The sequence below is a fragment of the Amblyomma mixtum genome, chromosome 4 (genome assembly GCF_055824585.1).
Source record: "Amblyomma mixtum isolate Tamu chromosome 4, ASM5582458v1, whole genome shotgun sequence".
NCBI classification, from domain to species: Eukaryota; Metazoa; Arthropoda; class Arachnida; order Ixodida; family Ixodidae; genus Amblyomma; species Amblyomma mixtum.
Genome location: NC_143015.1, coordinates 160,010,745 through 160,032,659, shown reverse-complemented (window position 1 = coordinate 160,032,659; position 21,915 = coordinate 160,010,745). Strand labels below are relative to the sequence as shown.

The 21,915-nt window shown below is 48.1% G+C and overlaps 1 protein-coding gene and 1 long non-coding RNA gene across 2 annotated transcripts in view; one reads left to right on the top strand and one right to left on the bottom strand.

The window, feature by feature from the left end:
- LOC149349002 (caskin-2-like) overlaps positions 1 to 21,915 on the bottom strand; it is a 281,321-nt gene that overhangs the window by 216,144 nt on the left and 43,262 nt on the right. The gene's annotated exons all lie outside the window — the stretch shown is intronic.
- Positions 1,297 to 3,116, top strand: LOC149349003 (uncharacterized). Its single transcript, XR_016292308.1, has 2 exons — positions 1,297 to 1,799; positions 2,634 to 3,116. It is a non-coding gene; the product is annotated as an uncharacterized LOC149349003 (long non-coding RNA).

Genomic DNA, 21,915 nt, shown 5'->3' with positions numbered 1-21,915 from the left:
AGGGAGAGGCGCGGATACAGTCTGCGGAACGCATATCACGAGCCGCAGGGCTCATTGAAGGCGAACAGAGGCTGCCATGTTTTTGCCTCCAGGGCTTTCCCTCTTTCCCTCAGCACGCTGGGAGCCGTCACGTGGGCAGCACGCGCGAACACGTACCCACGATGCCTTGATATAATACAGGCGTATAGAGGGCAAAACACGTTCTGGGCGTGTCTCGGGATGAACACGCGATATCTAGCGATAACATTTGGTTAAAAATGGTCTGGATGTATGCTTGAGCAGTTAAACTCATAGGAAGTCATCTTTTTCCTTCCTGACCGCAGCGGCTTTGGAAGCTGCGGAACACACAGCTCGGGAGACAAGTGTTGTACCCTCTGTACGTAATGGTCATGCGTCCCATCCGGTCCCCCAGGACATGCTCGACGCTTACGAAATTAAGTTTTCTCTCTCTGTCTCTCATGCGTCCCTTTTATTCATAAGTAGGCTAACATAATAAAAGCACCGAAGCAATCCGCAAATGTTACCGCTCTTTTTGTAATGTTACTAGCTCTTTTGGGCCTCAAGTCTGCTTACGGGTGACGTCACACTGAGTGCTTGATCTTTATCCATTTATGTACTACACTCAATGCAACAAGCGCTCCCTAGGAGGGGCATTTACATAACGGGGCAGGCATAAAACAGACTGACCCAGTTGCAAAGCCGATGCGGCGCGCCTGCTTCGCTGCCCCTCCTCATTCCCTTTCTTCCTCGCACGCCTTCGTGTTACGCCAACGCCAGACAACTGGAAAACGCGCCCTTAACAGCTCTCGCTGAAAATTAGATTCTCATGAAGAGGCTCTGCAATTCTCTCGTACAGAACAGCCGACCAAAACGTGATATCTCTCTGCGTCAGTGGCACGAAGCACGAGCCAACGCTGCACCGGAAGACCCGTTCAAGACCGGCGGTGAATTCAGAGCCCCATGAGTAAGTGGGCGGACACGAGTGTTTCAGACTCCCTTTATAGCTAAGGAGACCACCCACAAAGAAGAGGGAAGACGGGGGAAGTATACCGAGTGAGATTCCAAAGGGCCGAATTCTAAAACGCTCCTTACCTAAGACCATTTCCTTACCTTACCAAAGGAGGCCTTCATGCCCCCTAAACGTAAGGCGCCCTTCGAGGGCCACCCCGAATTCTGAAAGCTCCCTTCACATCACTTCACCCTCCCTCACGTAAGGAGCCCTAAGGGGCACCCCGACCCTTCTGTTGTCGAGGGTATATGCTATAAATATGAGCAATATGCTAACATTTGACAAAAATAACTAATTGCGTTTAAGAACCTACATTTATATTGATATATCCGGGCACAATGCGAATTCTATTGCTCACGTTCTCGCTGAAAGTTTTGAAAAATGTTGCACGCGGCGGAGAAACAGGCTCCTCTGGCAACAAGGGCAACACGTATTTGCTGGACTTGCTGTGTGCGCCGAGTGCGGTCGCAGGTCGTCATGCCGTGCTCGGCCGAGCGTACTTCACCGAAGACGAGAAAGACCTCTATCGAGCTTGTAAGCAAATATAGAAATGCAGTGGAATGCAAGAAGACTGATGCCGTCTCGCTCAACGCGAAATCAAGAGCGCGGGAGCGCTTACGCTCGGACAACAACAGTATGATCAACCGTGGCCGCCGCGATCTGCTCCGGCGGCGGCGCGCGGCTCAACGTTCGCCCACGAGTAGTCGGAGAGCTGAAGAAGTTGTGGGACTGTTTGAAACGAAAGCTTAAAAAGGAGAAGGCGAGGCAAAAAAAAGAAGTGACGCGACGGGTAAGTTTCCGTTTCTTCTTTAACATTCCGTTGTGCAATGTTGCGGTGGCCGGCGCCGACCTCGCTGCTTGAAGTCGAGACCAAAATACTTTGAATATTTTGGAAGCTACTTTGAAAGCAAGGAGCGTTTGGTGCAATTTTTCAGTGCTGCTATCACCGTACCACGCATTTTGCTTGTAGTAGAACCTGTGTAATGAACGCAAAAGCTGAAATGATTACGAACAAGTTAACCACTGTACTACAGTAGCGATCATGATTACCTGCGACGCTCTGTCGGCCACCTTCTCCGGGTGTGCGTTCGATAGAAAATACAGGACCAGGCATGCGGGCACGCTGCTCGACAGCTATATTTAGAACTTTACAGCAGCACCCGACTCGCATCTATTCGTGACGTGAGCTCGTACCACCTGAAGCGTGTTGCGAGTCATACCGAGAGCGACAGTACATCGTATTGATGCTAAATCAAAATCGTTTTGCCGCTTTCTGTAACTTGCGGATACTCCAAATGCCTTACTGCTCTGTTGTCCTGGAATGCAGGCAGCTGTTCTGGAATGTGCATCTGCATGTGCTAGATTCCTCAGCCCATTTGTAAAGTCACAGTATTCTGAAAAAGCTCATGTGTCTGAAAAGGTAGTTGTAATGTTTTTTGTGGCTTATTTACTGTCTTGATGCTTTACATTAGATCACAGCAGCAAATATTTGCTGTGCACAGTGATGTGGTGTCAGTCTTTGTGCTTAAGACGCCAAGGAAGGAGGGCTACTTTTGTTCAGTGACATTTATTTGCTTGATTTGAGCAAGAACGTATTGAAATGCTTTATCACAATTTCTTTCAGAATACACACAAGACAGCCAAGCTAATGGCAGCCAAACGGTGGATGATGTGCTCCACAGCTCGCCAGCACCTGCTGTCCGCAATGCCAGGCTGGCAGCCGAAGAAGAGGAGGCAACTCCCCGGCCTACGCACAGCGACAACACAGGAACCGAGCCAGTGGTTCACCATCGGCAAAGTGACCGGGTTGCTGCAGTGGAGGAAGCTCTGTCGACAGAACCTGAAAGCACGGCTTCAAGCTACAGAGGATGAGCGGACACAAAGGAGCATTGAACATCAATCAAGGCTGAAAATGATTGCAGGCGAGCATGTGCTAAAAGAGCAGCAAAACACTGATGAAAGGCACAAAAGAAATGCAATTCATTAGATGAACATGCGTGTCTTGTGAGAAAAAGAAAAAATGCAGAAGCTTAAGGAAGCTGTACTTGCCAAGCAACTCGAGGCTTTCTCTGCAAAGCAGCACTGAATAAAACCATTGTACCTAGTATTGTGCCACTGTCATTCAACCCTTTATAACTCTTTGGGTCATTTTAGCATTCCTGCAGTATTGTCAGTTCATGCTGATATTCACTTGCAATTGCAAAGCATTTAACACACAACTTTACCTCTAAGCAAAATCCATCTCACTGCCAGCTCTACTCTGGTTGTTTGTGATGCATCGCTGAATAAGTCGTGGTCACAGCTGGGTGCCCAGAAGGTTGTCAGGGGGGCATAGTCTTGCGTCAACCTCTTCGGGCTCATCGCCATTTGGAACTGGGTCCCTCAGGGAACACGCAATGTTATCAGTGCTGCGCATGCCGTGATGATGGCAGCTGACTGCTCAGTCTTCGTTTTGAGCTTCTTTCCCAGGCACAAGAACCTCCTCTTCCACACTCTAAATGCTCGCTCTACTGAGTTCCACGTCTTGATATGGCTCCTGTTGTACCAACTGGGAGCATGAAAAATAATTAACACATGCATATCACACACTGGTGTTGCAAAATTGTTTCTCTTGCCTATTCTGTGTGCAAGTTTGCGGGTTCCTGAGTGGTGTCATCAGAAAGGGCAAACATGAATATCCTTGATCTCCAAGAAGGACACCACGTACTGCCTTTTGTTGGTAGCTCACCATCACTCGGCTGTTGCAGAAGATGTGGTTATCGTGAACAGAACTGGGCCAACTTGACACAACGTCGTAAAACTGAAGTTCAGGGCCTGCGACAGCCTGTAAAGGAAACAAGGAAAGGAAGTTCAGACCACTGTGGCATGTGCGAGAGAGAAACACTTTACTTAGTGACAAATTAAGCGCTCAGCAGCTCCTCGGCCAGTCGTGCCAAGGCTAAATGGGCAGCCAGCTATGCCAACCCGAGCCCCACGCACGCTAGGTTGACGGTAAAGGGCTGTGGGAAGTGGGGACATTGCAAGGCTTTTGGCATCTGTGGATAATGCCAGGTATACATGAAACTGTAGTGTGCCCTTTTGCCTTGTAAACTACTCTGCAAAAGTGCGCTTACACTAGGCTCACAACATTTTTGTGTATGATGTTCTGTGCGTGCACCTGTATGCTGTGTGTGATCTCTCACGTGAAAAGGAATAGGCTGTCAAAGCCAGACAGCTAAACGCCTTTCCATAGGTTCCCATATGAATACTGCTTGGCACTTCTGCCTGCTGTGGAATGGCAAGACACGCTACCGCGCATAGCATGACATGCACATCCTTGAGGGATGTGTACCGTTGAACACTGTCGCAACCCTTCACACACCAAGAGGCACTTTTTTGGAGACACATTTCTTGCCAACGACGAAAATTGTACTAGATGTGAAATATCAGTCGATATTCGTATAAATCAATATCGACTGAGTGTTTTCTTGAAACTAGAAACCGAAAATAACGCAAGCCATATTCGACATCTGGCAAATCTGAAAGAAAAAGAAGCGATTTACCCTTTTAGAGAGCCTAAACCTAGTTGGTGCCTATACTGCGCATAAATACTGGTAAACAGCACCTGCAATATACACTTCCTTCACTTCTAAATGCATACAAATTTGCCAATTTCAACTTCTTTACCTGCACTCACCGTGAACTGCATTGCTTATACATAGACTGTGTTACAAAATGATTTTTTTCTTTAAACTGCACCAAGTGGTGTTTTTGCTTTCTCTAATTTGTACTGTTTTTTTCACTGTGCTTGTTGTACTGCTAAAAGGTACCAAACTTATGTAATGATGTTTCGATGACCATGTAAATTGCACATATGTACAAACGACAGGTAAGATTGTTCTGGGCGTTAATAATGTGTTTTACAGTGACTTGTTTTTTTTTTTCGTCGCCTCTCACAGCTGCATGGCATAAGGGGGCTGCGGCTCAGTTAAGCTGTCTATGACAGCTTTATCTGAAACTCCTCTGTCACTTTTTGGAGTCAGAAATAAAAATAATTGATTGATTGATTGATTGATTGATTGATTGATTGATTGATTGATTGATTGATGATTGATTGATTGACTGACTGATTGATTGATTGAAATGTTACTTACCTGCACATTTGTCGTGAAGAAACCTTTCCTGCTCCTGTACACTTTAGCGGTGTCTCTATCGGGGCTTTTTGTGGGCATATGCGTACAGCCAATGCACACACTAACGCCGGGGAAACCTCCGATGTCGTAAAATCTTGTCATCGTCGGCTTTGCATCAGAAACACTCGGAAGGCGGACGCACTTCGTAAAGAGACGCACACAGATCATTTACGTCACTACCCAAATGCTACTGCTGACAGCAGGCTGAGAAATATTCACCAATTCTCCCACCAGAGTCTGCATCGCGCCACTTCCGTAAAACCGGTGCGTGATGAGGATTCAAGTGCGGTCGGTAGCGGAGATCCTCTGTTGTCTGCACTCGCATGTATCTGTAGCTCTTGCAGAATACCCAGCACACAGCTTGTTTGGAAAAGCGATATCGGGCCAAGAATTCCTGCTCGTTGTAGCGCTCGAGAGGGTACAGCCCATCGGCCAGACGCCGTTGTCGCGAAACCGCGGCAGCTCGTACACACAGCAGCGCAAAAATTAACGCGCGCGGCGCAAAAACCTGACGTAGCTTTCAAAGCTGCCGTTCTGGGTGACGAACAGAATTGCCTGCATTACTCCCTGTTTCCAGCGGCACAGGGATGTAGCACCTGGACAAACTCGGGAACACCGTGTTCGGGAAAGCCGAAGAGCAACGGCCCGACGCGCACACATAAGCAGCAATCAGAAAAAAAAAAAAAAAAAACACGGCGCTCATACGGCGCTCGCCCGTGCGCGGGCGAGCAGCACGGGCGAACGCCGCAAAAGAGCGTGCGCAAACGACCGTCCCGCGTGCAGAGTTTTGCAGAGAAGCTTGCCTTCAGTTAGAGGAGCGGGGTTAGGAAGCATGAAGGTAACATGCCGGCTACCTTAGCGTAGGGAAGCACCAAGGAGCCCTTAACTTAGGGCCCCTTAGTAAGGGACGTTTCAGAATTGACATAAGGTCGCCTTACGGTGTTTGAGGCGCCCTTAGTAAGGTAAGGAGCGTTTTAGAATTCGGGCCAAAGACTTGGTCCTTGGGGCGGAAGGGCACCGGTTTTTTGAGGAACAGGAGAAAAATTAGCACGGCGGAGGGGAAAATGGGAAGGAGCGGGGTTGGGGTGGGGGAGAGGGGGAGTGAAGAGGGCGCACTCCCCCTCTAAACTTGGAAGCAATCCGGCCGCCCCCCTACACTTCCGGCTCGGTTGACCGCCTGCGGCTCGCGTCGCCGTATTATGATCGCGGCGCGTACCGAACGTCCGAGGCGGCTCGTTAGGCTAATCGCCCGCTGGCCCGCTGGACCGTGAGAGCGCATACGCGGCCAGCACACCCGTACAACACCCGTACAGCACCGGTGTATGAGCGCGGGCGCCTGCGTGTGTTTCTGTGTCTCTGCATCGTACTGGCCCCGTATGCACCTGTGCGCGACTGCGCATGCACGCGTTTGCTAACCCACACGCAGACACAGGCACTCATCTCCACCACGCGCCAAACAACGGGCCGCATTCCACAAAACGACAAGAGACAAAGACGAAGGGATATAGCTGCGAGCTCCGTGGGGCGCAGACTTCTGAGAGGGGGGCGGACAAGTACAGGTATGAAGATGGCTATACCGTATTAACGAGCTGGTTACGACCAAGTGAACAGTACGGTAGAGCAGACGGGATGTTCTCGAGGCGGTTTCCCAAAATACGCGCGCGAACCACGATGCACCATTTATGCGCACATTATACGGCCAGCCTCTGGATGAGACACGGCGAAGGCCGTTTCCGCCAACGGATCTCCCTAATTTGATCACGCACCCGCGGCAGCGCCGACGTGTGCTACGTGAATTCGTTGTATAGAGATACTGAGCTAGCACTATCCGCATAACACACAGTTCGGTACAACGCTGTACAAGATTTCCACGCTCCCCACGCGTGTAATAGGACGGACGTCTAGTGCTAAATCCTATTGGTGTAACTACACTTCAACGACGAACCCTTAGGCAAATTTTTACACAGTCTATAGACTGCCCATAGAATTTTGTCTATAAAGTTCATACACTGTCCATAGACAAATCCTAGAGAACAGCCTATAGGCAATACAAATAATGTAGACAGTCTATAGACAATATATAGACTTATGGACACACTTTTAGTAAAATTTTGTCTAAAGACAGTCTATAGAATATGAATAGACAAAAAGAAATATCTATAGGAAGGCAATAGAGTCTATAAGAAGTCTGTAGACTGTCTATGGACCATTTTTATAAGGGAATGCGTCTATATGGGAGTAAAAAGTGAGTAATCTGTCCTCTAGCGCACACCCGCTTAGAATAGGGTGTGCGGTAGAGGACAGGTTACTCCTCTTTTACTCATTTCTGCTTAGAGTGTACAGTTCTTCGCTATGCTAATACCCCTATGCAAAGGAATCGAAAAAGGAAAGGATTCACGTGCTTCCCGTTTTGGAAAACAGCGAGGTCTGCGGTATACCTGCATTGCCTTTAAAGGGTCAGTCTACTGAATTTTATCGACCATATTTTCTTTGCGGCAACCGATAGCTCTTTACTCAAATTACCGTTTAGCCAGCTGTGGTGCCAAGGTGTGCGGTAGAACATTTTAAAATAGAATTTATTAATGTGGGAACACATCTGTATGAGATGGTAGTCTCATCTGGCAACCATCTGGATTTCCGCCGCGCGGCGACAAACATGGCGGCGCCCGTCGAAGCCGGACCTCTCGCTTCGGACTGAATTCTCGTTGTTGCTGCCTTTTTCAGTGCGTTCACTGGCCATAAATGGGGCGCCTGTCTTTCGCTTCGTCTCATCTCGCCTATAAGAAAACATATAAGAGATAAATTTGCTTTATTTTAATTATTAGAGCGACGATTCTGCCGCTCCTAGGCTTGAGTGGAGAGTCGGTTTGTTTACAGCAATGGTTCCCGTCCTGACGACCAGATGGCGCCACTATAGGCTGAGTTTATTTTTGCGTCTCTGCTAGCATACGCTGAACTAAAAGTGGGAATGTGCCTGCGTTTTGCGTACGTGTAACTATAAATATTCATGTGATTTACAAAAAAAGAGAGCGGTACGCCTTCTACAGTTTACTAGAACAAAACGTGCGTTTCTCTGACATTGGGGCATACAAATGGTACGTAGTATATTCACTTATGCTTCTACAAAAAAAGACTACCACTTTCTTGAACAAAATGAACGTTTGGGGTCGCCACCATGCTTTTTTACGCGACTTTTAACGCCGAAATAAAATATAAATTCCTGCCTAAACCGGGCGCAGACCCCTCGTTATTGATGTTATAGGGTGCCAACTACCAGAATATGCCATTATTTATACACTCATCTCGGTGAGTAGACTGACCCTTTAAGCAACGCCGGCGCATATTAAGGCGAAAGCCTTTAATGCCTCATACTGTCGTTAGCAGACGCGCGTCGGCAGCCGTGTTGACAGACGCGTCGGCAGGAGTGTCGACAGACGCGTCGGCTGCCGTGTCGACAGACGCGACGGCAGGAGTGTCGACAGACGCGTCGGCAGCCGTGTCGACAGACGCGTCGGCAGATTTGTCCGCCTTTCGGCGTCACTGCTTAAAAAGAAACTGCGCCGAGGATGGGAATCGAACCAGGGCCTTTGGCATTCCAGCATGAATAAAGGCGCATCTACTGAATGCATGGGCTTCATAAATAAAATAAAAGAAATAAAAAATAAAAATAAGAAAATAAGCAAAAATGAAAACAAAATAAAAATAAGATGTGAAAATAAAATAAAAAACAATAAAATTAAGAAAAGGAGCAAAAAATAAGAAAAAAAAAACGAAATATGAAAAATAAAAAGTAAATAAAAACAAACAGTGCGCTAGGAAATGCTTTCGCCTTGCAGCACTTTAGAGAGCCAAAGTGCCCCCTGAATTTTCTCTGCTTGCGCTGCGACTGCCAGTCGCGCCACCCAATGAGCAGGCCGCCAGCGACCTATGACGTCATGCCGGAGAGCATGATTCGTGGTCTTTATCGTATCCTTTGATGCTGCGACGCAATGACAGTGTGACGTCATCCGCTTTTTATTGAGGGAGAAATTATTCATCAGCATACACTCGAACGCAGCCGGACGGGCTTACAAAAAAAGGGACACAATTCTGTCAGGCTCTTCGCGGTCGAAAAAAAATGACCCCGTTTACGAAACAGTTCTACTAAAGTTCGAAGAGAGCTGTGCAGCTGCACATATTTCTGAGTGATTACTCACTGGACTGTTAACTCCAACGAGGGGATTCACCCTACATGCACTGGACTATGATGTATCATTTCCTGACAGACACGACGCAAAAAGTTCTAAACTCCGCGACGCCTCCACGATACAGCAAAATGCTTGGAAACAGGACAAAATGGAGAACATTTTGCACATTTGCACATTTGTCGATAACTCTGACAAAAATGATTTTTTGCTGAATCAACTGGAAACCAACATGAACCCAATGTATGTTGAGCCTACTCAACATCTGCTAAAGAAAATTTCGGTTGGTTGTGATCAACATAGTCTATATGAGAGAATTGAAGTTTATTTACAGCTTAAAAGCTTTTACAGAGCATACTAATCGTAAACATAGGTCCATAGGTGGATTAGTCGAAACGTGGAAATGCACTCTTTTTAGAAAGTATTCGATAGGACAACGCGTCTAGTTCGAAGTCAGTGTCGCACGCGCGTGTTCTGCCCTTACATTAAAGACATTTAGAATAGGGAGGCCCTATCAATTAGGGGCATAATGTCCCCTATGCTAAAAGTCTGTATTCTCTATACACAGTTACACTGCATAGAGGAACGCTTCGCCTGAGCGGTGCGGGCGACAGAAACAGAATCCTATTCGTTTCAAAGAAAAAGAAAACGCACAGAAATCGGATACTGTGCACGTTTAGACCACAAAATGCTGTCTTTACCCTTATAAAAAAGGTCTATAGATAGTCTATAGGCTTCTTATAGACTCTACTGCCTTCATATGCATATTTAGTTTTGTTTATTCACAATGTAGAGACTGTCTATAGACAAAAGTCTGCTAAAAGTGTATGGCCATAAGTCTATAGATTGTCTATAACAACCAAATTGTCTATAGACTGTCTGTAGCATTTGTACTGCCCTGCTGTCCAGGATTTGTCCATACAGCGCCTATAGGCTTTATAGACAGAAGTATATGGACAATCTATAGACTGTCTAAAAAATTTTATACGGGATAGTGTGTGCCGGGACGAACTTGATGCAAGTCGTGGACAGCCCTACTGCCGAAAAAAAGAAACAAGGAACGTCATTGCGAACTGCAGCATTTTAAACCGCGCTGTTAGCCTCCCCTCCCACAATAGCAACAACAACAAAAAAAGTTTCAGGGGGCACTTTGACTGTCTAAAGTGCGTAGAGGCGAAAGCGTTTTCCGCACCACTTTCAGTGCTTCTGTGGCACTGGTGGCGTCACATGTAATTGGCCGCCGCGGTGGCTCAGCGGCTATGGTGCTCGGCTGCTGACCCAAAAGACGCGTGTTCGATCCCGGCAGCGGCGGCTAGAATTTCTTTGGAGGAGAAATTCTAGAGGCCCGTGTACTGTGCGATGTCAGTGCACGTTAAAGAACCCCAGGTGGTCGAAATTTCCGGAGCCCTTCACTACGGCGTCTCTCATAGCCTTAGTCGCTTTGGGACGTTAAACCCCATAAACCAAACCTAAACCAACATGTAATTGAGTACTAATTACAAAGTGATGACAAACCACTAATTAATGGTTAATTACTGATTAATGCCTGAATACTAATTGACTGCTAATTAAGCTTAAGTCAATTAGTATTCAGGCATTAATCAGTAATTAACCATTAATTAGTGGTTTGACATCACTCAGTAATTAGTACTCAATTACATGTTGGTTTAGGATTGGTTTATGGGGTTTAACGTCCCAAAGCGACTAAGGCTATGAGAGACGCCGTAGTGAAGGGCTCCGGAAATTTCGACCACCTGGGGTTCTTTAACGTGCACTGACATCGCACAGTACACGGGCCTCTAGAATTTCTCCTCCAAAGAAATTCTAGCCGCCGCGGCCGGGATCGAACCCGCGTCTTTTGGGTCAGCAGCCGAGCACCATAGCCGCTGAGCCATACTAATTGACTGCTAATTAAGCTTAAGGCCGCCGCGGTGGCTCAGCGGTTATGGTGCTCGGCTGCTGACCCAAAAGACGCGGGTTCGATCCCGGCCGCGGCGGCTAGAATTTCTTTGGAGGAGAAATTCTAGAGGCCCGTGTACTGTGCGATGTCAGTGCACGTTAAAGAACCCCAGGTGGTCGAAATTTCCGGAGCCCTCCACTACGGCGTCTCTCATAGCCTTAGTCGCTTTGGGACGTTAAACCCCATAAACCAAACCTAATTAAGCTTAAGCTTAAGCTTCGCCTTTAGGAGTGGAACGCGACAGCGTGTTGTAGCGCTGCCGGGGAGTCCACGGAACGCCACCACACGTTCGGCGCGATGCCTTGCCGTTTCAACGCAACGGTTTTTGAGGAAAGGAAATGGCGCAGTAAATCTCTGTCATCTCGGTGGACACCTGAACCGCACCATAGAGGAACGGAGGAAGTGGGAGTGAAAGTAGAAAGACGAAGATGGCCCGTAATGAAGAAAATGAAAATTGTATTTCAGGAAAGAAAATTACGCAGTAACTGTCTCACATATCTCGGTGGACACCCGTCAAAATTCAGGGGGGGGGGGGGGGGGGGTGCACTTTTTTGACCTAAAGTGTGGTCACTGATGTGTGGTTAAGATGTTAAGCTTCGCCTCTAAGAGTGGAACGCGAGAGCGTCTTGCAACGCTGCCAAGGAGTCCATAGAACGCCATCGCCCATTCGGTTCTACGCCTCGCTCGTCGGTAAATTGGTTTTTGAGGAAAGGAAATGTATTTCTCTCTCATATCTCGGTGGACACCTAAACCTCGCCGGCTCGCCGGAAGGGTGAAATGTCTATTATCGCTATGAGGTGAAATGTCTATTATCGCTACACCTTCCTTTTTTAAGGCGAAAGCCTTTAATGTCTCATCGTTGTAAGCAGCAGTTGTCGACAGAGAATGTCACGCTTTTCAGTTGGTCGAAACGGTCGTGACGTCACAGTGCGCCAATTTCAAACGGGGCCAATTGTACTTTGGCTAGTAACCATGCAACCAATTGAAGGGACCATATAGTGATGCTCCAAGTAAGTGGGACTGAGCTTAGTTAATTGCTTAATTACCCAATTAGCCTAATTAACTTCTCTAGTCAGGCCATATAAATAAATAAAACCTAGTAAGAAATTGGTCGAGCTCGGGAATCGAACACCGGTCTTCGGAGTGCGAGACGAGCATGCTATCCACTCCGCCATGCCAGCTCGATGGTTTGGAATGAACAAAGGCACGTCTAGTGAATACGGTGTCTTCGCTCACTGCCATCCTCCTCCCTTCCCTTCCGGCGAGGTTTAGGTGCCCACCGAGATATGAGAGACAGATACATTTCCTTTCCTCAAAAACCAATTTACCGACGAGCGAGGCGTAGAACCGAATGGGCGATGGCGTTCTATGGACTCCCTGGCAGCGTTGCAAGACGCTCTCGCGTTCCACTCTTAGAGGCGAAGCTTAACATCTTAACCACACATCAGTGACCACACTTTAGGTCAAAAAAGTGCACCCCCCCCCCCCCCTGAATTTTGACGGGTGTCCATCGAGATATGTGAGACAGTTACTGTGTAATTTTCTTTCCTCAAATACAATTTTCATTTTCTTCATTACGGGCCATCTTCGTCTTTCTTCTTTCACTCCCACTTCCTCCGTTCGTCTATGGTGCGGTTCAGGTGTCCACCGAGATGACAGAGATTTACTGCGCCATTTCCTTTCCTCAGAAACCGTTGCGTTGAAACGGCAAGGCATCGCGCCGAACGGGTGGTGGCGTTCCGTGGACTCCCTGGCAGCGCTACAACACGCTGTCGCGTTCCACTCCTAAAGGCGAAGCTTAAGCTGAAGCTTAATTAGCAGTTAATTAGTATTCAGGCAGTAATCAGTAATTAACAATTAATTAGTGATTTGTCATCATTTAGTAATTAGTATTCAATTACATGTGACGCCACCATTGCCACAGAAGCACTGAAAGTGGTGCGGAAAATGCTTTCGCCTCTACGCACTTTAGACAGTCAAAGTGCCCCCTGAATTTTTTTTTCTAGGCATATAGACAGGGCCGCACAGTCTACATACACGGGCAGTACGCACCGTTTCCCGCCGCGGGCACAACTTTACAGCCTCGGCTGTGCGAAAAAAAAAAGGCTTAGCGCAAGTACGCAGGGGGATGAATTACAAATTTCAATTCTCCCCGTCTACAAAGACGGCCTCGGGTATTTATAATACCGCGCGCCTTCCGCGCTTAAACTCAGCGCTCAACTCCGCGCTCTAGCGCGCCAGCCACGGCTCGCGAGCGGAAGGCGGGGGATCTTGAGGAGGGCCTCCGCGGGTTCTCGCGGAGCTCGTTAGACCACAAAGGGAGCCGCCGTGATCTCCTTACGGGCCAGGCACGCCTCGCCACCGCGGCCGGACGAGTTCTGCCCGATATAAATCCATTAAACGAGGCGCAGAGTTGTCAGCGAAGCGAAGCATATATATACTTATACGAGCGGGGAGGTGGGAGAGATCCCCGGCGAGCGGGACAGCGCAAAATAATGCGACCAGCGCGAAAAAAAAGAGGGGGAAAAAACATAAAAAGCGAGCGTCAACTTTAAAAGGTTGGGCAAACCCTGCCGTTCTAATTAGATGTGGACGTGAGCAAGTGAGCATGTGCCGTACGTGTACCCGTATTTACAAATCCGTTTCCAGAATTGCTGCTGTAGTGTCTGTCTTACGTATACCCGAACGTGTTCCAATCAGCGCTGCCCAGATGATTACTTTGGAGTTTGATTGAGTAAAAGCAAAAAAAAAACGCCATTTGAAGACCGCAGATATCTGAGCGTTAGCGGCTGCATATTAATGTTTTTAGACTGTCTATAGACTGTTTATAGACTTCTTCCTATAAAGTCTATAGACTATATATAGAAAAATCCTAGAGAACAGTCTATAGACGATACAATCGCGCCTACATTCATTCCTACATTTCCATGGAAAATAAATAGTGTTTTAAAGATGCCGAAAAGTTATTTTTTTCTTTAACTTCATTCGGAATTTCATTCCACACATGGGCTCCGCTGTATTCTAGGAGTCTCCGGCCATACATATTGTAACAAGGTGGTAAAGTAAATAGATTGTTAGTTGCAGCTCTTGTTTGTTTCATTGGCAATCTAAATAAACTAAGGGGCATGGGGTTAGATTTTATTACATTTGTAGCGAACCACGACGGCCGCGCCTGATACTGCCTAGGCCGATCGCTGCCAGAGCGCCGACGACGACGAAGCGTCGCTAAAAGACGAAGTGCCGCCGCGCTGCACGAGATCGCTTGGGTTGGATTGGCCGTCTTCTGCGCTGCCCGCCGTTCTGCTCGCCGCTTTGTGTCGCCTGCCGTGAACACCACGCCCTGTACCATTTGTGCAGAAACCCCCTTTCACTTGGTGGAGGTGCTGGGTATGGTAGTGGTTGTAAGGGGCCGGTCACTCGGGGAGTGGAAGTCTTCCGCCGCTGACAGGCGATGCAGGATCGGACGTATTTTCGAATATAGGCGTACATGCCGCGCCAATAGTAGCGCTGAGAAATTCGTTTGAATGTTTTCAGCACACCAGCGTGCGCACACTGAGGGTCAGCGTGGTAAGATGCGCAAATTTCAGATCGTAAATGGCAGGGGATCGCGAGAAGCCACCGCCGACCATCAGGCATGTAGTTGCGGCGGTATAGAAGGCCGTCCCGGAGGGCAAAGTGCGGAGCTTGACGCCGTAAAGTTCTAGAAGGCGCAACGTTTTGTGATGAAGACACGGCGTCTATGAGGGACGCAAGCCACGGGTCTTTTCGCTGCTCCGCCGGCATATCAGCGATGGTAAGAGACGAAAGCACGGGATCGGGCGCCGAGGAGCAGGCAGCGGGAAGGGGAGACCGCGACAAAGCATCGGCGTCCATGTGCTTACGGCCCGAACGGTAGATGACGCGGATGTCAAACTCTTGAAGGCGAAGAGCCCACCGAGCGAGGCGACCGGATGGATCTTTAAGCGACGATAACCAGCAGAGCGCATGGTGGTCCGTGACGACGTCGAACCGGCGGCCGTATAGATAGGGCCGGAATTTCGTTAGCGCCCATACTAGCTAAGCATTCCTTCTCCGTAACGGAATAGTTGGATTCAGCTTTGGTAAGCACGCGACTCGCATACGCAACTACGTATTCTTCAAAACCATGTTTTCGCTGGGCCAAGACAGCTCCGAGGCCAACGCCACTCGCATCCGTATGGACCTCGGTAGGTGCTGTGGGGTCATAGTGTCTGAGTATTGGCGGCGAAGTCAAAAGATGGCGCAGGGTAGCGAACGCTTCGTCGCACTCGGCCGACCAGCCAGATATGTCATTGGGCCCGCCAAGTAGCTTCGTCAGCGGCGCAATGATGGACGCAAAATTGCGTACGAAGCGCCGGAAATACTATTGTTTACTATTGTATCGTCTAAAGACAATCTATATATTTATGGCCATCCATACACTTTTAGTAGAGTTTTCTGTATAGACAGTCTATAGACTATGAATAGATAAAATATCGATAGGAAGGCAGTAGTCTATAAGAAGTCCATAGACTATTTTTATAAGCGAACTTCGGACCCAAACAGGAAAGAAAAAACTAAACGAAATAGGAAAGAGGGACGTACAGTCTTGGTGAAAAGTCTTAAGGCCAAAGAGTTTTCGCTTCCTCCGCATAACGTAGCCATTACGGCACTATTAAAGACCGAATGAACTTGAAATGCTATAGCAGAAGGCTTCTTCTTGCGGCAGAGAAGCTTCCTGCTTGACTTGTGTTTTGAATGATCCGCTACAACACAGAGCATTCTAGGAACATTCATTTCGCTGCAGCTGAACGCTGTGGCTTTAAAGGGAAACTGCATATGTTTTAGAAATCAACGAGCTTAAGAGAGTCTAATGCGTGAAACGTGCCGGTAAAGCATGCGAAGTCTTTTTGCGTTAGCACTTGAAATAGTGAAGTAATCGCCGATTAAAATCCGGGCGCCCTTCAAGCTTCACCGCAGCGCAAAAAGCCAAGTGGGGGGAGCATGCTGACGCCATCGAAGGTATCCGTACATTTCCAACGCACAAACGCCTGCTTTGAAGGTAAAAACCAATGCCATCGAAGGCAAACCCTGCCCCGAGAGTTGTCTGGTAGCGTCCAACGAGTCAGGGCAGGGTGTGGCTGACGACAGCGGTAATTTGAAATCATACCTTCCGTGACGTCACGCTGAACTTCCCTGCACTCCTCCGGTGCATTGAGGAGAAGCACAAAATTCAATCGTCGATTACGTCACTATTTTAAATGCTAGTCCAAAAACACTTGGCGTGCTTTACCTACAGCCTATATAGATCTGAATCCCTGAATATCGCAAAATTCTATAAAACGTGGTGCAGTTGCCCTTTAAGGCTTTGACTAATACTGTATCTATTGCATAAACAAAACAGCGATAAGCGCCAGCGAGGTGGGTTTAGGCGGGTTCACAATGCGGAGCTTACTAGTGAGACGGCTAGACTTCCCAGGACTTTATACAAAAGGCAAGGGCAATCTAACCGTCTCAACAGGCACAGCTGTGTCACCTAATGAGGTAGATTTCTCCCCACTGAAATGGATCGAATTTCCTTCATTTGAACAGAACGGCTGTAAGCAAGGAACATAATGTTACAGCGATAACTGCATGCGTTTACTATGTACACTGATCGGGGAAAGCGCCGTCGCCATATACAGGGTGCTACACCTAAGACTTTACTCACTTCTTAAAAATAGGCTTTTTGAATTAGAAGAGTGTTTTTTTTTTCGGCATAGCACTGGCAGTGGTGTAGTACATCAGAATACACCTAAGACGTGCTAACTAGCAGGCTCGTTAACTAATATTGAATAACATGAACTGGTGGGCGAGTTGGTCTGACATATCTAGTGAAGCAGCGCAACGGCACAGGGCCAAAGGGAAGAAAGGGACGAACACAGCGCTGAATAGTTGAATAGTTACCTTTTTAACTATCACTGCTAGGCTTCTTAATTACTGGGATGCGTGTAGCCGACCGTAAGTAATATTGATACGAGTATCGAGAATTCAGAAAACGGGGATGCCCTCGGCATTGTAGCCCTGCAAATTTCGGCTCTTCCGACAAGTTACGTGCACTGCGGAGGTTGCTTTGCCTGCAAGCGTCTCGAAAGCGCATGTATTTTTGCTCAATGCAGCCAAAATTTGTTGGGCCACAGCGACGAGGGTAACCGCCTTTTTTAAACTCTGAAAACCGATAAGGATAACACTTACGGTGGGCTACACGCCTCTCAATCATCAAGGAGCCTAACAGTAATCGTTAAAAAGTTAACTATTCAATATTACTTAACCAGCCAGCTAGTTAGCACATCTTAGCCGTATTCTGATGTAATACCGTGACCGCTGACAGTCCTATGCCGAAAAAAGCGCTCTTCTAATTCAAAAAGCCTATTTTAAAAAATTGTATAAAGTCTTAGGTGAAACACTCTGTATATGGCGACGGCGCTTTCCTCGATCAGTGTCCAGTATACGCAGTTATCGCTGCAACATTATGTTTCGACAAACAAGGTCACAGGTGAAAGGGTTAAAGGCGGACGAGCAATTGCCTCACGATGCTTAGGCATAAAGGTACACTCACAACGACAAATTATCTACACGACATTATACAAACAAGCGATGCTGCATTAAACAAGAAGGTAAGCAACTTGGCTACACCACAAGCTAAGGATACCTCGACAGACGCGATATCACCACGGGAACTTCGAATCGGTGGTATATTCCCTAGTGTATATGTATATCGGCGGTGTAAATGTACCCTGCGGGAGCACATACAGGAACGCTAATTAGTCCGGGATTCTCGGACAGCAATTTTATTTGTGGGGCAACTGTGGAACTCCCTTTTTATTCCTTTCTGTTTATAGCGTACACCGCGTCTATCGTACTTGGCACACCGCCGCCGCTAACGAGTCGCCCCTCTTCCCGTCAGACGGAACAAATGCGCTCCTCCCGAGCAGAGAGACTACGACGCAGCGGATCCGCGTAAGCCTTTCCTACGCCCCAGACGAACTCCACCAACAAAACACCAACAAACACCACCAACAAACTACCACCAGCGAACTCCGTCAACAAGCAACTCCACAAACAAAACAGGGGTACAACTCTACCAAACAAACAAACAAGACAGAGGTACAACTCCACCAAACAAGCACAAACAAAATATAGATACAACTCCACCAAACAAACACAAAAACAGAGGTACAACTCCACCAAACAAACAAAACAGAGGTACAACTCCACCAAACAAACAAAACAGAGGTACAACTTCACCAAACAAAACAGAGCTACAACTGCACCAAACAAACAAAACAGAGGTACAACTTCACCAAACAAACAAAACAGAGGTACCACTCCACCAAACAAACAAAACAGAGCTACAACTGCACCAAACAAACAAAACAGAGGTACAACTCCACCAAACAAACAAAACAGAGGTACAACTGCACCAAACAAACAAAACAGAGGTACAACTTCACCAAACAAACAAAACGGAGGTACCACTCCACCAAACAAACAAAACAGAGGTACAACTGCACCAAACAAACAAAACAGAGGTACAACTTCACCAAACAAACAAAACGGAGGTACCACTCCACCAAACAAACAAAACAGAGGTACACACTACAGCCCAGCGCGGCTCAACCACACTGCATCAGGAGCAGCGACCGAGTCCGCCTCCTCCGCGCCTTGTTTGCTCCGAGGCCGGCATCCTCCGCAGCGTGGTCACCCCCAGCGCGCGCGAGGCGGCGTTATTACTCGTAATCTCCGTCCCGTGCACGTGGTGCCCCGTAGGTAAACCGATAAAGTCCGCCGCCGGCGGTGCTCGCACAAAGCCCCCGCTAAGCTGCTGCTTCTGCCCGCCTGCCTCCGCGGGCCACCGTAATGAGCTACGCGCCACGCGCCGCCGACCGCGCACAGCGGACGCCGCCGGTCCGGACAACGAGAGACGGCACCGTCCGAGAAGGGGCGACGACCAAGCAAGAAGAGAAAGCGGGTTACGACTGCGTCTGCGCACCGCATATACGCGCCAACTTATACTCCTCCAAAACGTACTCGGGAGATTCCCCTCCTAAGGTGGATTAGATTTCAATTAGGGAGTAATTATACTCCCTGCCGTCTACCTCAGCGCAACCGTCCACGCGTGCAATGCAAAACTACACGGCTTTATTAGAAGTTTCTCAGTTCAAAGAAACGTTCGTCCTGGTATACGTGACTCCACAGGTGCGTAGCTTTTTCTGTCTACCCGCATGGCGGCGTTCAGGTGTATGCTAATGAGTAATTACGCGCTAATTGCAACTTGTGCACGGGAACAACTTGGGAAGGAGGTTCTGGAGCGAAGAGGCACGCAGGCATGCGTGCACGCAAACGCATAGTGAGAGGACACAGGACGAGTGCCCCCCATAAGGCGCGCTTGTTCTTACAAACTACACCGCACAGGTGGCTTTCAAGCATGGAGCGGCGCCTCATGTACCCTCACCCTTATCAGCGATCGACGCGGTCGTGAAAGTCGCGTTCTGTAGTCCGTAGCTTTGAATCCCTTCGTTCGTTCGTTATTTCCGTAAAACTAATAAAAAACAAAAACAGAATAAGCAGCTGGACAAAACAGCCTCACGCTGCAAGTCCTACTACGTTACTGCTGAGTAGTATATACCGTGAATGCGCTTCTACTGCGTAATCATCATCAGCCTAACTCTGCCCACTGCAAAACGAAGTCCTCTCCCATATATCTCAAATTTACCGTGTTCTGCGCCAGCTGCGGCCACCTTATCCCTGCAGACTTCCTAACCTCATCACCCAGCCCAGGCAGGTATCCAAGAGCCCCCCCCCCCCCCCCCCCCCCCCCCCCCCTCGAAATCTAACTCAACTACTCCTCACCCCCTTCTTTTGGCAGTTCTCCTCTTGGGCACGTGCTGACCAGCAACTAATGAAAGCCAAACTGCAGGAGCTTGGCAAGTACCAGTAAATGCGCATTTCTTTTTGTTTTCGTTTGCGTGCTCGGCCTAGTATTTCAAGCACGGGGCGACAGATGAGAAAAGATGGGCGTCATGAGCACCTAAGGACACATGTCCTAAAAGAAATAGTTAACAAACGAGTTCAAAGGTTTCCATCACAATGCATTTATTCGTGGAACAAAAAGAAGCAAACACTTAAATAACTATAGTGAGGTACAAGTCAGGAATGCAACGACCAATATGCCCCTCGAAGTAGGCCCTCGCCTATGCCGTCGAGCGGTTCTCATGACGTCGCGGCTGCAATGCAGCAGAGGCACGGTTGGGCACGGCTATAGGCCGGGAAGAAAAGGAGGCGGTCCTTTGTCCCCGTGCCGTGGGGAGGGTGGCGACCGTGCACTCTCTCCAACTTACCCGCCTTAACGACTAGCTTGAACAAAGGACAACCCACTCAAGGTCGACGGCACTGGATGAAGGGCCTCATTTGAGCGGTGTACTCGCCGCTGCATTCTTGACTTGTACTTGCATCTCGTACTCCACTTTTACCATTGAGGCTAGTGTCAAGCTAATGACCCCCCACCCCTCCCCGGGCTTCCAAGCGAGAAATTTTACATAAGAAAATCGCGCTCGACCTCATATTTTGTTAACCGGCTTCCTAGTTGACACATCTTAGCCGCATTGTGATGTACTACACCCTAAACACGAATACACCTATATCGGAGTGAAAAGGGAATAAGTTGTCCTCTAGCGCACTCACTTTTAAAAAGGGTGTGGGATAGAGGACTACTTTATTCCCTTTTTACTCCTTTGTGTTCAGAGTGCTAGATCGCTGACAATGACATATGCCGAAAAAACCGCTCGTCCAACTCAAAAGCCTATTTTTAAAAGTCTTAGGTGAAACACTGAACACGTACTCAGTCCGCAGACAGATGCTGACTGCAGCTTTCAACGCAGCACAAGCAGCAAAGAAAGGTTTCTTCGCAACTATACTCATGCAATACGGCAAATATCAAGGTGCGTGAACGGGCACCTTGAAACTGTGAAGCTTGCAACCACAAGAAAACAGTCATCACGAAAGCATCTGCACCTTCCCACCACCTTCCACTCGTGCCGTGCAAACAGAATCCAGGAAAGGAAAGATCTTGGGGAGAGGGGGGGGGGGGGGGGGGGGGGGGGGGGTGGCAGTCGAGATTTGGTTCTCATCGCTGCCGATATTAACGCGACAAATATACGCCAGCCCCAATAGGTTCTGTGCATTTTCACTTTGTCAGTTGTCCAAACAGCGAGTTTCCATATTAACGAGGCGCAAATTCACTAAAGAAGTTTGGTCCCTACATAAACTGTCCATAATTCGAGTCCTCTATATTGACAGGAGGTCGTATTAAGGGGCACGACTGTACATATGCAAATGCCGGCACCGTCACTGCGTAGCGTATGACCTCCTACTGCAAAGCGAGGCTAACGTAAACACACAGACAGAGTACTTGCAACGGAAGCTGCGACAAACGTGAAATCTAGTGCGATCGCATTCCACTCTTAAAGTGACTTCCTTCACAAAAATTTATTTAGACAGTCTATAGACTGTCTATAGCATTGTTATAATTGCCTATATAGACTTTTCTCTAGG